Source organism: Ambystoma mexicanum, chromosome 3q (assembly GCF_040938575.1).
Source record: "Ambystoma mexicanum isolate Mex_15411 chromosome 3q, UKY_AmexF1_1, whole genome shotgun sequence".
Classification (NCBI taxonomy): Eukaryota; Metazoa; Chordata; class Amphibia; order Caudata; family Ambystomatidae; genus Ambystoma; species Ambystoma mexicanum.
The window spans coordinates 348923977-348942274 of record NC_090926.1 but is presented as its reverse complement, the minus strand read 5'-3'; positions in this window follow the sequence as shown (position 1 = coordinate 348942274).

The window sequence follows — 18298 nt, the reverse complement described above, 5'->3', positions numbered from 1 at the left end:
GTAGACCCTCCTGAGTGGGCACCTTCCCATATAACGGGTTATTTGGCTGTGTTTGTTCTCGGAGGAGGGGCTCCCAGACCGTTTTGATATATATAATATAGATTAATAGCAGAACAACTGCAGCGGATTGACTTCTACAGCAATGTATAGTCCATTGCTACATAGGCCCTCATGATTGGTTGGCATTCTCTCCCGGCCTCTGGCATTCAGCTCGTTAGCAGCACGTAAGCAAAACAAAACCCTGGTGCCGGGAACAACATCAGACCTCTTCCCACTTGGCCAATTAGCCTACCATATCTCATCAGATAGACCCTAAACCAAGGCTTCTTCTTTGTAGTTGATCTTGCTGACTGTTCTTTCTCTGGACTTTTAAGAGAGTGAAGGTACATTGCATTTGTCATCTGGAGCTTAATGAATAGGCCTTGTTTTCTGGTCTTGCACCAAAGGTGAGGAGACCACAATTTTGTCCATTCTGACCTTTTATTTGGTGCTATTTAATTCAATTATACTTGGTGCTATTACTCCTCCTGGCCCCTGGAGACTTGGTTGTGCTGTCTTGCATATACTTTCTGCATCTTTGATTGTTCTGCATCTTTGAACCGCTCAACAAGCCCGTTCGTTTGTGGGTGGAAGGATGTAGAGAACCAGTTGGTAACTCCAAACTCTTCCCACATATCCTTCATATAAGCTGATATGAAGTTTGTTCCCCTGTCAGAAATTATTTTGTTGGGGAAACCACCATGGACGAATATCCCATTCAGAGCCTTCGCAACCACAGGGGCTTTGATACTCCTAAGAGGTACAGCCTTGGGGTACCTAATGGCATGGTCTACCACTGCCAAGATGTATCAGTCATTGGCTCAATGCACAGGAGTCCATCCAGCCAGTACATGGAGAACAGTCTAGGGGTTTCACCCTGCTCGCGGTTGTAACACACTCGGACCGCGTCTTCATGTGGAGACTGGGCTTCTTCTTGTGGAGACTGGGCTTCTTCCATCCGGCGGCCGGTTGTAGTCAGCTCCTCATCGCGGCTACAGTTTCCTTCCTCCCTTCCGCTGGTCGTCAGTGCCGCTCTGACAAGGCGAGTCTTCCCCGGCTGGACTCGGCGTTCTACTTCTCGCTCGAGAATTTTGGGGCTTTGTTCCAGCGGGGACGGCTACCCTTCCGTCTTGCCGTCAGTGTCTCTCTGGCGAGGCGGGACCTTCCCGGCTGGACACAGCTCTCTGTCTCTCGGCCCGTGGAGTCGGGGTTTTCGTCCTCTCAAGGACGTTTCGGTAACCTCGTCTCTGCGGGCTGATCCATGGTCGGCTGTTCGGGTTTCTTACCAATCACTGATCTTGTGCTTTCCCACTCATTTAGATCCTCTGTTCAGGGTAGTTTGGGTTTGCCTGTGTGTTCCCACCACTCGCCTATCATACAGGTCACGTTTGATTCTTTTTCCAGCCCGTAGGTCTCCCTTCCATATTCCTGGGTTGTGTGGTTCCCCATGTCTGGGCCCTTACAGACACCTAATGCCATCCGATTCTGGAGCGCTACCTGTCTTATCGCTTTCTGTTCTAATGTCATATTTTCCGTGGTCCGGTTGATGGTTCTCTCCAGTACTCTCGCTAGTCTTCTGATATCTCCGGAATTCGCTATCTGTCCCCAAAATGGCATGAATGATTTTGCCACATCTCCCAAAACCTGTGCTGGAGTGTCACCATTCTCATCCCGCCGTGGATGAGCCTTTGAAACCTCTTCAGTACTAGCTATGAACACCCCAGGCAACAGGATCCCTAAATAACAGGTTCCCTGCCAATCCCTGGGCAACCATGGAAATGCTACATTACCGCAAAAAAAGTAGACTGGTTCGCCTACATACAAAGGTCTGTCTTCCCCCAGTCAAATTTGCAACTTTGGCACAACCTTTAAAATCTCCCATTGACTGAGTACCATTCCTCTGTATGCAGAAATAAACTGAATCGGGGCTATGGTTAAAAGTGTAAGAGGGAGGCATGGCATCCTTATTGCCTATCAGAGCCATCTTGAAGGAAATAAAAGATTGAAAGGGACGAGACAGTCTATCAGAAGGCCTCATAGAAGAAATGTTGAGCTTATTCCTATTTGCGAAAATCGAGCATCCCAGGGGAGTCAAAACACATTTCTCAAACTCATTCAAATTAGTGCCATCAAAGTTCCCCGAGATGCTTTCGTTCCATCGGCCAAAGAACAGTGCTCTAAGAGAAGCATAACAAGCAGTTGTCAAAGGTAAAGGATGGATATACCAACCTAGCCCCTTATCCCCATGTTGATGTAAATGCGAACAGACCCAACAGTTGGACCTATTAAAAATGGCATGCATAGCATTCATGATAAGTAACAGAGTATTGGTACGATACCTTTGTCTATGCTGGGAGTCCCTAGGGGACAGAGTATGCAAATGTACGAAGGGCGTAGAAACAGTGGGTGCATTTTCAGTCGATAGTAAGGACTCAAAAGGATGAGTTTCCTCGAGGTACCATAGGCCTAAAACAGTGACTATTATAAAACCAAATATTATTATAAAAACACAGCAATACGTTTTCGGGGCACAAGTGCTTTTTCCATTATCCCGGCTGGTCACACGATCATTTACAAGTCCCATATGAGCGGTAGCAGTGGCAGGCATTGTAGTCTTCAAACGGAAACCCCCTATGTTTGTTGCTGGCGACCTCCCGGCCGTGCAACTTCTTAGTCCTTCCACAACCCTAGCCAACAGAATCCCCTTTTCTCACACAATTATTTGGGCAAAAAGTAAGCCTTTGATGATTCTTTTCCTTCTCCGAATGCACAGCCGAACCGTGCCGTAAGTCTATCAGATGCACAGCAAAATCGCGCCGTAAGTCTATTTTCTTGGACGCAGATTGTACCTTGCTTTTCCCTGTACCGATTGATCCGGAAAAAATGTGTCGTCACTTCCCGTTGGAAGCAACGTATCAAGAGCAAGTGAAGATGCAGAATTTGAAATGACAGTTTCCGGAAGCGAAACTTTTGGAGAGTATGGAGACAGAATTACAGGTTTCCCAAGCCTCACAGTCTCAGCAAGATTCTCTGATGCACTCTCAGCACTATTTGCTGCTTAGGGATCGTTGGCTACAGCATTAGCGAGGGGTTCTGTTTCTCCTGTATTGTGGCACTGGGTGAGGAGTTTCTTGAGGTGCGACGCATGGATCCAATGTTTCTTGCCTGCGACAAGCACCGCCGTTTGTGTGACCAGTAGGACCTGGAATGGGCCCCGCCAACAAGGTGCAAGGCAGGAGGAACGCTCAAATGCCTTGGTAAGCACCCAATCCCCAGGCCGTATGCTGTGGCCCGGGCCCTCGTATCGCACAGGTAAAGCCTCTCGCACCTGGTGATAAATCAAATACAGGTTTTTAGTCAACTGGCTGCAATAATCTGAAAGAAGTACATTTTCAACATTTTTCAAGGATCTACATTTAGGAAGATTCCAGATATTGGCAGGTCTCCCCATTACCACCTCAAATGGAGAGAGCCCAGTCTTAGTTTGAGGTGTTGTACGCATGGCTAGTAACACGATCGGTAAGGCTTCCAGCCATTTTAATTTAGTGCCGGCACACGTCTTAGCGAGCTTGTTCTTGATGATACCATTGTGTCTTTCTACTAGTTCGGCGCTCTGAGTGTGTCTGGCCGAATGGAACCGTTTGTCGATCTGTAATGCCGCACATATCTGCAGAATTCGCCCAAACTCTCTCTAACATTCTCGTCACCTTCTGGGCACATATATGTGTGGGGCCATGGGCCATGATGACCATCATCATCACATAAGCGTCAGGGAGTAGCCATTTCCCTTCAACTATGTCCACCCAACACCCATCATCATCGAGTTTCCCCAAGCCTTCAGCCCACCTCTTAGATTCTTCTAACGTGGCATCGGCTTGGATATCCCGTACAGACCCAACACCTTCGTCCATTGCATAGGCATTTACAGTCTCCCTTGAAACATACATCTCCGTAAAGAGATCAGTGGCAGTTTGTCTAGCTATCTGATCAGCGAAAGCATTCCCTTTTCCTATGAATCTATAATCTTTCGATGTGCTGCACATTTCACGACAGCTAACTGAGTAGGGAGCGCAAGCGCTGAGAGCAGTTGTACTATTAGGGAGCCATGTTGGATATTTGTGCCATGCGAAGTTAAGAACCCTCTCTCTGACCAAAGTCTCCCAAAGTTGTGAACCACCCCAAAGTCATACTGACTATCAGTATATATGTTTACTGTAAGCCCTTCGGAAAGTTCACAAGCTCGGGTCAATGCTATAATCTCTGCGGCCTGCGCAGAGTTATGCGTGATTCTCTTGGTTTCCATGACCGTGCTCCATGTGGTGATTGCATAAGCAGCTGTGGATGTACCATCCAGAAGTTGGAAGCAGGAGCCATCACAAAACAGCTCTCCTTGTGGATTGTTCAAAGGAGTGTTCAAAGGAGTGTCTTTTAGATCAATTCTACCCTTTGTCTCTTGTTCGGTAGTATACAGACAGTCATGTGACTCTTTGTCGCTGCAAGCAGTACATTGCGGGAAAGGTAAGAGTTCAGACGGATTAAGAACACAACACCTCTTAATTTGAATGTGAGGAGCAAACAAGATCAATTCATATCTCGTCAACCGTGCGGAACTGAGGTGTTATGTTTGGGTTCTGTTCGGTAGAACATCTACAGAGTGAGGCACCATCAGGGTTAGATCATGGCCTAGGACCATTCCCTCACTCTGTTTTACAGATGCAGCAGCGACAGCTCGCAAACATCTTGGCAAAGCGCATGCTACAGGATCAAGGGCAGAAGAAAAGTAACCACATGGCCTATTCTTCCCTCCATGTTCCTGCATTAATACAACCAAAGCACATCCATCACATTCATGCACAAACAACACAAAGGCCTTTTCGTAGTTTGGTGTGCCCAAAACCGATGCCGAGCACAATGCAGTCTTGAGCAGATGAAATGATTGCTGGTGTTCCGTGTTCCATGGCAATGGTGAAGAAATGTCCTTCTTTGTAAAAGCCAAGATCGGTTTATTCACTAGTGAGAAGTTTGGGATCCACAACCTACAGTAAGAAGCCATACCTATCAAGGCTCTAACTTCCTTCTGTGTATTTGGGACAGACATGCCAGAAATGTGTTTTATTCTTTCAGGTGTCAATCTTCTTCCCTCCTTTGACAGGAGATAGCTTAAATAGGCAACCTCCTGACACAGTATTGAAACTTTTTAAGCGAAGCTTTGTGACCATGTTTAGCTAGATGAATAAGCAACAACACAGTGCCCTCCTTACAAGCACTCTCGGAGTCTGCAGCTAAAAGCAAGTCATCAACATACTGAAGCAATGTACAAGTAGAGGGCAATTCAAGAGTATCAAGCTGTTCTTTCAAAGCCCTACTGTAGGTGCTAGGACTCTCTGTGTAACCTTGAGGTGCACGAGTAAATGTAAACGAGCGTCCCACTAAGGTGAACGTGAACAAGTATCTACTGTCCTTGTGTATAGGAATACTAAAGAAAGAATTCTTCAGATCCACAACACTAAAGTAAGTAGCTGTAGCTGGATCATGGTTAATATTGTGGTCACATTAGGCACAATTGGAAATTGCCGAGCAACGACTTTATTAATGGCACGTAAATCAACTATAAAACGGAATGGAATTGCATTATCGCCTTTTTTGTACATGGGTAAAATCGACTATTGCACAAACTTCCTGAAATTTCCTTAATCACCCCGCGATGCACAAAATCGGAAACAATGCATTTGAAAGCTTGCTCGCCCTCCACTGAAATCTTATACTGTGGAATACGTGGCAGCTTTATTCCATGTTTCAAGACTATTTTAACTGGCTCGATCTGTAAAACACCAACATCATAATCATCATTTGCCCACAAACTCTCTGGTACATCTCTGAGTTCTTGTGGCAAAGGTCTGGTTAGGAATTGAGAGACAGAAAGTTGCTGTGGTGAAATCGTCAAACGCACTCCATCAGAAGAACAATGAATTACTGCATTTATTTCCTTCAACAGATTCAACCCCAGCAAATTCCACAATTCGAAGTCAACAGACATGGACAGTGGTCCGTAAAGGGACCCAAAGAAATAGGTACCTGCGAAGAAACTGGACAAACAACTGGTGTGCCAGAAAACCCTACAGAAACATTTGTTTGCCCTGACGGTGGAATGTTTGGAACCCGAGAATGATCAATGGAACACTTCTGTGCTCCAGTATCTATCAAAAACAAATGTTTCCTATTTACCACTACCATTTCAATGTAGGGACCTTTCTGATTAACGGGAATAGGTGTAGGTTCCAAACCCTGCTTCGGGCAATCCTAACGAAACAGAATGTCATAAAAAGGAAGTTTTTCAGATAGATATGCAGCAGAAGGATGATCAAATATGTTTCTAGTATCCACACTCGGCATCTGATTATCCTGCGAAAAAGGTCGCTGAGGATCCTGTGTAAACTCGCCTCTTCCAGGGCCCCATACACCCGGGCGACATCTGGATCGTCTACCCATGTTTCCAAATGTGTTATTCGACCTCTGTCGAAGGACGGGGTATTGTGCACGCCAATGACCCTCTTGTCGACAATAGGCACACTGGTTAATGTTCACAGGACCCAAGGGCACATACCCTTGTGGAACATACAGACCTCTAACATGCGAACTACCCCCTCTGGGGCCTCTAAGAATTTGCTGTAATAATACTTTAGTCTTTAAATCACCTTTTCGCTTCTCAACTCTATCTTTTTCATTGTTGACACGATTCTCGTAGTACTGAGCCATGTGCAGTATTTCTGATTGGGACTTCGCCTGCCAAGCGCTCTCAGAAGACATAATTTGTGACTGGATGTCAGGCAGCAATCCACGCACAAATTTGTCCACAAATAATCTTTTTCCAGACTCTGTGCCTAAGTCTTGTCCGCTGAAATCCGAGAATACCTGTTCGAACCAATTAAAAAACTCGGTAGCACCCTCAGACTTCCCTTGGACACAGGCCGTGAACTTTTCCAGATAATCCTCTTTTCGGGAATTATAGTTTTCAATTTTGCAATGATTCTTTCAGGCAAAGTTAGTATCACCTGGGGCGGTCTCTCACAAGCTGGCCTTTCTCCATCGACTCTAGTTATGTTAGCCCATGTATCTCCCAACCCTAGTACGTCGTCTATAGTCCTAACTTGTTTCCACAAATCTTCGGGCAGGAGTGTAGGAAATAACAAATCAATGTCACGATCCTGTCGGATTTTTCCTAATGTCAGGAATAGATTGTCTAATAGTGTTCACTTCCTGTCTTGAGAACGGGATACATAATGTGCAGGAATGTTCACAGCAACTATACCCGCCGGAGCATCGGCCGCAATCTCAACCTTCGGGACAAATGTCGGAGGAACCTCTGTCATAGGCAACTGAGAAGTAGGCAACTCCGGATGCTTACTAAGCAACAGAGCTAAGTCGAGCGCTAAAGCAGTCGAAGAAGTGTCAAGTGAAAAAGCTCTCTTATAAATACTCAATAACTCTGTGGGACAACTAATCTTTCTCTTTACACAATCATCCTGTAGGTACTCTATCATTACCTATATCACTTTCCTCTGCATTTCCGGCATATTCTGACTGTATGTATCATATACCTCAACTGGTGTTATCGACATATCTGAGATCCATCTAAGCACGTCTATTGTACAAATTCGTACTTCCTCAGATATCGATTTTCGACAAGGAAGGAACCATTTCTGTACATACATACTTTCCCCCTCGTCATCCTCATTCTGTAACCTTTCCAACTCCTTTCTATACTCAAATATCCTCTTGACATGCTCATTTACTTTCTCCACAGTGTCTCTTGAAAACGCTAAAGTGTTTAGATCCCTTAACCCTTGTGGGAGATGTGTATTATTAAATTTGCCCCACATTACACATAAATAAACCCCTAAACCTTCAATGAAAACATTTTTCTCAGGAAAATTATCCATATTAGAAAGTGTGGCAAAAACGTTAGTTTGATCATCTCTCTCCATACAATGCTTAGCCCATGCAATCAATTCATGTTTCTTTTCTGGAGATACGGTATTATGAGTGACAACCCTTGACCCCGCACCCTGATCGACTACAAGTGGTACAGGACTACTTGGAAGAGGGGGAGCAGGTGGAGGGAGAACAACTGGAGGAAAAGGAACAACAGGAGGAGCAGGAATTACAGGCAGAGCAGGAATAGCAGGAATAACAGTAGGAAGAGGCACAACAGCAGGAAGAGGAACATACGGAGGCGGCGCAGTGGCACCAGGCCTTCGCTCATTTAACAATTTATCAATAAGTTCATCAGAAACATGGAAATCTTTAGAAGGATAGAGTTGCTGAATGCCAAGTGAGGAAGCCCTATACATATTCCTAGCTGACTCAGACTGTTTATCTTGGTCATACAACAATGCTTTTTCGGCGCTCGTTTTATGACGGCGCACATGTTTTTCCCTACTTTTAAGCTGCTGCAATGCTTCTTTTTTCCAATTCTGCAAAACATCGAATGCTGCAGGTCTAGCCTTTTTCTTTAATAGAATTGACTCTAAATACTCAATACGAGGGATTTCAAAACTACCATTGATTGGCCACTGAAGTTCAGAGGCATGTCTGGTTTTTCTGTGTCAAATATCATTAAACACTATACGTCCAATGCCCTGCTTACAGTACATAGTACATGCCGGCGACCCCTCTTTTGGTGCCGGACAGCTAAATTCCAAAGATTGTCTATCGCTGTGGAATAACGCCCTGAAGCAGGCATATCAAAATATTGGTGTTACCTGGTCAATAATTGTGTTTGCAGATGCAATACGCCAAGATCAAATTATCAGGATATTTAAGAATAGGGTCACGACTCACCTGATCAATCCTAAGGAGGTCCGATCGGATTTCAAAGAATCTTTCTAACAAATACTACCTGCCCACCTCGATAAGTGGACCCTCGTCAAGATGCTGTCTCGGACCACAAGCTAATCGTCCAGGGATCGGGTCGTGCAGCGCTGCTGAGGTGTCGCGTCTCGTTCAGAAGGGGCCCCCTTCACCGTCCGATAGCGTGTGTCAACCTTCGACAATCTGGCATCAATCTTGAGGGTCCCGATTCGGGCACCAACTCTGAAAACAAAGTTAAAATATCGAGGCTGAGTACCCCAAAAGGAAATACACCGAACACAGGTTACAAAGGAACATACAAAGATCTTTAATTTATACTGAACAGTTACAAAGCACAAAACAATCAGATAGCTATCAGCCCTCAGTACAACACAGCGAACTCCAGCATGGTTCAGTGTGCTCAGCGAGTGGGACTGTACATTAGAATTAGTCGCACTTTTATACCATTTGCGAACATGGTGTCCAACCCTACTGCGGGTTAATATTCCTCTAATACATTACTGATCTAGGGTTCATGCCGAGTTCATACATCTATATGCATAGGGTTTCCCTTTAATACATTCGCCAACAAGTCTACACAGTAACAGTGTATTTTAGGATTTCTCATAGTCTTCTCAAACATTAATACAATGTAGTTAAACAAGTGTTCTCAGTTTAGTATTTGGATACATTGTTCTTAACATATGCTCGCCGATTAGTTTCATTGGCACGAGTAATGCTTTACACACAGGTCAGCGAAGGAACAGGTGTCAGTTCACGACCCCAACAAGTGGCCTGCAGGCAAGTCACATATTAGTTGTACGCAGAGGTCAAGACGGCCATGTTGTATTTCACTATGACATCGTCTACCATTTTAACTCACAGGGTGACTTTACAGAGAGAACCTAAAATGGCGGATTGACCTAAAATGGCGGTTTACATTTATTCTAAGGTCAGGACCTTACAACACGGATTTCTTCGCAAGTGGCTTACAAGCAGCTTGGCGTAGGCCAATATACATATATTCATTGCAATAGGAGGCACGATATAATTTCCCCTTTGACAAACTCAGCAGTCTGTGTAACTGGACCCGGGGTACCTGCCATGCTGGTGACTACCAACAAGCCCTCTGGAAGCACTCCAGGGCCTAGTGTCCTGAGAGCCTTCAATATGGCAGTCTCTTTGGCCCTCGCTCTGGTAGCCGCTGTGACTATCTCAGGGTCAAGAAAATCATTACCCAATAGACATGGGACAGGATTGAGTCTTTCGCCGCTACATGGCACTGAGTCATTTCACCTCACCAGCTTTATTCTAATATCACCAAGGGGCACTTACTCTTTCTGTCAAACCCACTGACGCTACAATCGGGCCCATTAATATACTGTCCTGGTTGTATCCACTGCTGTGTGACAGAAGTGATGCTAGCCACAGTGTCTCTGACCGCCGGAGTTGTTTGTCCATTGCTATACACATGTTCTAAGAACAGTTGAGAATTATTGGGAACTGGGATGTCTTCTGGAGACCGGGTACCGTTCCCACTCAGTGTAACCAATCCACATTCAGCCACACCTTGGCCTAGTGGGAAGTGCTCCTCTAGGAGGCCCACACTAATGATGGCCTCCTCCATGAGTCCAATATTCACTAGGGCTTGCTTGGCTAAGCCTTGCAAGCAGTATCCCCATTCCCATGGCCCAGCTCCTTAAACACTGAACAACCTTTGCATTGTGAGAATGTAGGTGTCCCAGTGTTAGGGGTTCCAGCACTTTTCTTTTCAGTGTGTACGGCTGTATTAAACTTATCATATTTAGTTCCATTCTTTTGGGGACCTGACTCAGAAGAGGAGTGGGTTGGACATTTGTCCTTCCCATCCTTGTTACTTTTCTTGTCTAAGGATTCCTTGTCTGGTTTGGGTCCTCACCTGAGACTTTTTCTGGACTTGAGCACTCACAAACCTATCAGCAGCCTTTGCTAGCACCCTAGGGTTTGTAATAGTCTTGTCCACAAGATGCTGGTGTCGGTCAACCTCACAATTCTTTAAGATATGCTTACATGCAATCAAATTGTACATCCCTTTAAATGTGTCAACTTTGTTACCACGCACCCACCTGCTCAGATATTTCAATGACAAGTGTGCGAACGAATCAAATGTCTGCCACTTTTCGTTCCAATCTCTCTGAAGCTCTTGGGATACTGATTGGTGGTTTTACAGAACTTCCTGAGGGGGGCAGCCTTCATGCTCTCATAAACAGGCCTCTCCTCGGGAGTTAACTGAAGAATTGCATCCCTCCTGGGAGTCGGTAAGCGACGCTGCACTCCACAGTACCTTGCCCACCTCCTGTAGCTGAAAAGCAAGCTCGAGAGCTTCAATCCAGTCAATACTATCCTTACCCACTTCATAAGCCTGCACTGGGGATGTGGTGCCGGGGCTTATCTTGGGCACTCTGGTTTGAGCCACTACCACAGCTTTTGATAGAGTTGGATCTGTTGGCCTCTTTCTTCTCTTTGAGTGCCAGCTAGCACAGCTCTAGGGTGACCATGTACCACTGTATTTGTTCCTCCAGCACTAGTCTGCTCTCCTCCAGCAGGAGCTTTCTAGCTGCTAGATTGTTAACAGCCGGAAAAATTACTGGCCCACCTAGAGCTGTGCCGAGGCCTGGGACCTGCAGGATGCCGCATTAGCCCCTGATCTTACTGACACTCTGGAGTGTTGGGAAACCACACTTGCCACCGAGATGAATCTTGTGGAGCCATCACTGAACCCCACCTTCAAATCTCCTCCCATGTATCCAGGGGAAGGCACTGTTCTTTTGTACTGAAATCGGGTACACTTTCCTTGTACTCTTTGGCTATATGTGTTAGTGTGAGGGTCAAATACATTTGGACACAAGGTCGTCTTTCTTGAGTTTTAGTTGGCTAGGTAGGAACATTCTCTTTATGATAGGTATAGGCGTTTACCTCACCCCTTTTTTTTTATTCAATCCATTCTTTATAGATTTTGCTCCACTTCCAGCATTGCTAGTTCGATCCACTAGTGATGCCAGGCAACTGCACATCTTTGTTTTTGGATACATTTCTCCCCCCTCTGTTTCCACATGCAACCAGGTGAGCATGTTTTAGAGTGTTTTCCCTGCGTCTGCCTCTATGGGCCTTGGCTCTGGCACCAGTGTGGCCTGTGATTTTCACTGATATGGTTCGGGTGTATATTAATCCAGATTTGTTAGCTTTGTTTCTTCCCCCTTTCTATAATTCTTGTTGTTTTACATCTCTGCATTTCACTCCACGTATCATTGTTTGATACCTATGCAACTCGAAAGGGAGTCTGGGTAAGTTCTAGGCGCTGTGATTTGAGATACAGCAAGTCACTAGATCCCCTTCTTACGGTAAGGGTTCTTGCATGACCTCTCAGGTGCTTTCAGACTCTAGCTGGCACGTTCTAGTTCCAGTGCACAGTGGTTTAGGCGCTGTGTATTTGTGACAGACGACTGCCCTCCATTTTGGTTGGGCAGCACAACTATTTCTCTTTCACTTCATTACACCTTCCCATGTATAAAATCTCTTTTTTTACACAACTTGGTGCCATGGTTGCGCCTCAATATGTTTCAGTATATCTGCACTTCCAACTTTTGATTAGTGCCAGGTTTTTAACATGTACTACATAAATGTAGGTTTTATGAATTATTTACTTAATTTCCTTGTTTGAATGTAGGGTTGTCTTCCGGTCCAGACAAAATTAGTGCATATTGCAGCTTCCACCGAAAAGTGCGCTGTATGGCTTTGCCTCACCAAGCTCAGTGTTGGATGCCTATTTGAGGTGACTTCCACATGCAAACCCTATTTTTCCATGGCTCTGCTTCAGATTATATAGTCTCTGTTATTTAGCAGTAGATAGACAGCAGCTGCCTGCCATTTTACATCTGCATTTTCTCATGAGTAGATGTTTTTTTTTGTTCAATTTTGGTAGTTATTTGATCTTTGTGCCATTTATAAGTTTCATTAATTTGTTTTATTTCATTTTTTTTGTATTTGCTATCAACCCAGTCTATTTAGTTAAATGTCTTTGTTTTATGTTGGACTCGGCAGTATTCTTTGCTATTTGATGCTACTGTATTAAATTATTATTTTCTTTCTGATGAAATGCGTCTGATTAAATCCTGCAAATATGCATATATTGATGTAAATAAATATCATTAGATATGCTAAACATGTTTTGATATTTCATTAGTTTTCTCACCATTTTTTTATTTATTCTTAAAATATGCGACAATACAGGGTTACAACTTCGTAACCTCTACTCGGAGGTATAGGAAGCTCAGCCTTCCATTAGTTTAGAAATTATTGAATAATTCCCAGTGGGCATATTTTCTTGTGTTTATTCCTAAATATCTAATGGCATGCTGTCACTGCACGAGTTCCTCCCATGAGAAAACCCAAAGAACATTCTATGAAAAGTCAGCCAGACAGAATAAGGTTTGTACATTGGGAGTTCATGAAATAAATGTGATAACCTCTAATTATCATGATTCTGTCTTAGGTAGAAGTCCTAACCCCAATGTTAAATCCCAATCCATTTATATAACATCTCCTAACTCTGATAGTTCTCAATTCATAAAGGAATTAGAACTAAATGAATGTAAAAGAACCAAAACCACTAAAGACTTCAGGATCCATAATGCCTGTTGTACAGGAAAGAGGCACCAAGAGTCAGTAACGATCAGAGGTGCTATTGAAAAAATGTGCGGTGAAGTTGTTACCAAGCAAGAGACCTAAGCTGGACATTTAAATGCACGAATGAGCTACAGCTGAAGGACAGAGTGGCCGAAGCAGTCAGGAGAGAGGCAGACAAAGTCAGCAAGGTCGCTGCCAGCTGAAAAGTGGTTGCAACAGAAGCAGAAACGGCACTGCAGCTTTGCAGGTTACACGCTGCAGGAAGCAGTCATGGACAGCAGCGGGCAGAGAGCCGTGTGGGAGGCTCGCTGCCAACAAGATGTGAGCTGCTCCGGTGAGAGGGATGATGCGGAAACGCAACAGAGCCTGTGGGGCTCCAGAGAAGCGCCATGCAGACCACTGAAGCTATGCGAGAGCTGCCAATGTTATGGTCCGACAAGAGAAGGTCACCTCAGCCATTGGGAGTAACGCAGAGATGCCAAAGGAGATCAGGGAGTTGGTTTGAAGAAAAGTGTAGCCCCAGGGTGCTCTGAGTAGAGCATTTTGCAGTAACAGATCATTTTGAAGACTGAACCAGTAGCATAAAGATGTAACAAGGGCAAAATTCCCCTTTTATGAGGTATCAACTTGGGGAAACCTGTAACCCACATTGCCAACAGACAAGGGGCTATAAAGAAGCAGTAAAGAGGCGGCAAGGGCGCAATTCTCCTTTTGTGAGATATCAACTTGCGAAACCTGTAACCTACATTACCCAACAGTTAAGAGACTATGACAAGGAGAAAAAAGGGCAACTTGGGCGCAATTCCCCTTTCTTGAGATGCCAGTTTGGGGGAACTTGTAACCCATCTTTGCCAAGAGACTATGAAGACAGGCAGCCATTGTTCAACTCTCCTCAGATGGGATACTGGTGTGGAAAACCCTGGAACAAATATTGTCACTAACAGGAACTTATAACCCACCTTTGCCAAGAGACTATAAAGACAGGCAGCCATTGTTCAACTCTCCTCAGATGGGATACTGGTGTGGAGAACCCTGGAACAATTATTGCCACTAACAGAAAAGACCAATTGTAATTGTAGGAGTTTTTCTTGCTGGCAGGCGAGGAAACCAGGAAAGGGTACAGTTGTAGTTAGTCCTGGCAGGCGAGTATACCAGGAAAGAAAGTTGTTTTGAAGAAGTGTGATTGTGGCAAAAAGGTGTTGTCAAAAGAAACGGTTAATTTAATCTTCCTGACAAACTGTTGTGTAACAAAAGACATTTGCTGTGATGTGTTGTCCTGACACAGGTATTCCATTGGAAGAATAGTGGTATCTTTATATCTACTTTGCATCCTGGAGAAGAACACTTTGTGGAGGAAACGGTTGCTTTGATTTTGAACAAGTGTTTTGTGAAAGAGACATACTTTGCCAAGCAGAAGGATGTATTGGATGAAAGACATTTTTTATTGAACTGAATAGAACTTTGTTGAATCCGAAAGTTTGCAAAGGACTTACAGAATTGTACCAGGAGAAGAGAACCAAACCCTGATCACAAGGAGCACTTTGGGGGAATTATAAGTTTTAACTTTTGCACTGTTTTGTTGAACAATAATCAGATATACTTTCCTTGCACACTTTCGTTGTATCTGACCCTCACACCAACACATATATTTGGACACAAGTTCATCTTTCTTTAGTTTTAGTTTGCTAGGTAGGAACATTCTTGTTAGGATAGGGGAGGATAGGTGTTTATCTCGCCCCTTTTTAATAAAAGGGCAAACATTAAGAAAACTACAGCTTTGTGTCTGTCTCTCAGTTCTGACCCTCAGGCCCCCCTTGAAGGGTGGTTGGTGAGAAACACTTCTCCGGTTTTCTTCATCGTTATCGTCCACCACTCTATCTGGAATGCCTTCCTCATTTTGGTAGACAGGGCCTAGCCCGTCCCCTGGGGTTGCTTCCCCAGCCACCCTCACTTCTACCCAAGCTTGGCAGCTGATCAGCAGCTCAAGTTTATTAATCCTAGTGTTGTGGGGAAATCCTCTCTTGACATAGGCTGTAGGACGCAGAGGACATCTTTGCTCATGCCTTGCACAGTCTTTGTCAAGATCAGTGATTATTAACAAATACCTATCAGTGCTCTAAATGTTGCCTGCAGAAGTACTTTTATCGTTGGGTGACTAAGCTGTGCGCAAGGCTCCAACTTGATCCGACCATCTGACACCAATGTAACGAATCAACTTCCGGGGCACCAGTGGTCCAGGGGTGAATATTGGTTTCTAAACCATCAATCAGCCCCACACCTCTAAGACATCAGAAGGGATCTGGACAGATTGGAATAACAGGCAAATTATAAACCTCCTTGTCCAATTTTGTTAATGTGGACGTTAGTAACGGCAGGCTTATTTCCGAAAAGTTGTGGATCATTGGTTAGTTGCAACACAGCAAAAATACAATTACCCAATGATAAAAGGGACTGTCCAGTCAAGGTTGTATCAAAAATATCTTCGTTATTTATATCACATCAGACAGTTCTAGCAACACTACGAAATACAACCCACCCTTTATAGGAATGCAGAGGACAGACAGTTTCAAAGAAGGAAAAGGGATGCACTCTAGATACTGACAGAAGGGTAGTCGGTTTGGTTAATTACCCCAAAGGTTTAAGGCTTCTTGGCTTCAGCACAAAGGGAGCAATGGGTCTTAATATGTCCCTAAGGGCCTTCTGGGAAGGACCAGGGGGGCAGAACCACAACATACCTTGTGCTGGAGGTGTTCTTGGTGCTTGACAGGGTTGATTCGGCCACAGGGTGCTTTGCAGGCTTCTGTGACAGAGTTCAAGATGGGAGTCAGCTGCGGATATCAGGCGGCAACACCGTTCGGTGAGCAGAGCTGGACGAACATCAGCAGGCTGGCCCACATGGCGGCTCGGGTTTGGGGTCGGGAATCATTGTCTCAGTGCTGATCAGCAGTTCTGAAGCACTGGTCGAGACATCTTGGATGTCTTTAAGAGTCTGCAGTTTGACAACGGTAAGCGTTGCAGTCGGTTGCAGCTCGAGGAACTACATTGGCTCAAAAATGTCCTTTAAGGCGAACAACGGTAGATGCTTGTTGAGGCAACCAACACGATGACGTCATACGCCCGCTATAAATAAGCAGCTATTTTGGAAAGCCCTGCACAACGCGGAACAGCGTTCGAGGGCAAAATTAAGCAGGACTATCATATCCAGCACCCTACACTTGGCATCTTTAGGTAAGCTGACCAATACCCTTTTCCTTTTTTGCTATACTTTGGCATTTGACAATGCAGTGACAGAGCCAGTTACATTGATCCCTGATAGGGGTTTGTAGAGGTAGTACAATGTACCATTTATTTCAGACAATGGCAACATTCTGAATATTGATGGAAAACAACAAGAAGCACATTGAATACAACTAACTCGGGTGAGTAACATATCACAATGCACTTGAAGCAACATGTCCTATTGAATATTAATGGATATTAATGTATTATATTGATGATTATAAATCAATCAGAGTTCCCCATTAGATTCTCTGATTATGTGTATATATATATATATATATATATATATATATATATATATATATATATATCCTTGTAGTAGATGTAAAGAATTGTAACTAAATGGTCCTCCTGAAGATCCACGCGCCTTGAAACACTTGTGTATAGGCGCGTTACAAATGCCATATCATATCAGGGTGTGGTGAAACACGTGTTGAGGATCACAATAGTAAAAAGAATAGTAAACAGGCACAAGGAATACATGAGCTCACACTGATACCTTGAATATTAAAAGCACTTTAACGGAGACCTAAAACTGAGAAAATAGAAGTCAGATTTAATGTTAGGAGACCATACATGTACAGAACACAGTGTATGACACTTAAGGACCCAAGGAATATGTGGATCAACATTTGATAAATATATAACTTGGAATTTGAGAGTGAAGTCAATTAACAGAAACTAGACAACTGAGCCTTTGTTGAGCATCATTTGAACTATATACTTATCCTGTAAGATAAACCTAGCACAGAAACACGACCCCATGCTGACTTTAAGATTCCAATCCTTGCCCATCTCGGAATGAGTTTACCGTTTACTCTTGGGAGTGCTACGAAAAGTGAGGGGCGTGTGCAGTCGAACTCGATCCAAAAATGGAGGACATAGCTGGCTTTGATGGCCTTCTCTGAGGGAGAGTCCCTTGAAAACCTATAACCCTGTATGAGGCAGGATGAGACTGCTCATAACGGGGCCTCCTGACCACAAACCAGGGATCGCCCCCACAAAATGGGCTTGCCTTTGTTTGGAGCCCTGTACTTTGGTATCCACAGATTTTCAGTACGTGTACCACATGCAAAGAGCATTTTATCAGAGGAGCTGTGGAAGATACCAATTATGGAACTGTGGTTGTGCTGGATGACTGCAAGTCGTGTGCCCCACCTTGTTCTCCAGGAGAGTCAACTGTCCATCACGCATAACGCAAGCTGGCAGTTTGTCACCATTTTTATACCAAAGGGAACAGGTTGTTCAGGCACACATTAACTTGCATTCTGGGGACTACAGTTTTCTGTGCAGGATGTGAAAAATAAAGCTACAATGATTTTTTGACTTAACATGTTTCTATAAGGACTTGACATGTTGCCAGATGGTGTGCCTATGAAATGTGTGTATTTTGCAAGTAAACATTATAATTATGTGTTATTCTAGGACTTGTAATCCAAAATTTTAATATTTGGAACAAGTACCG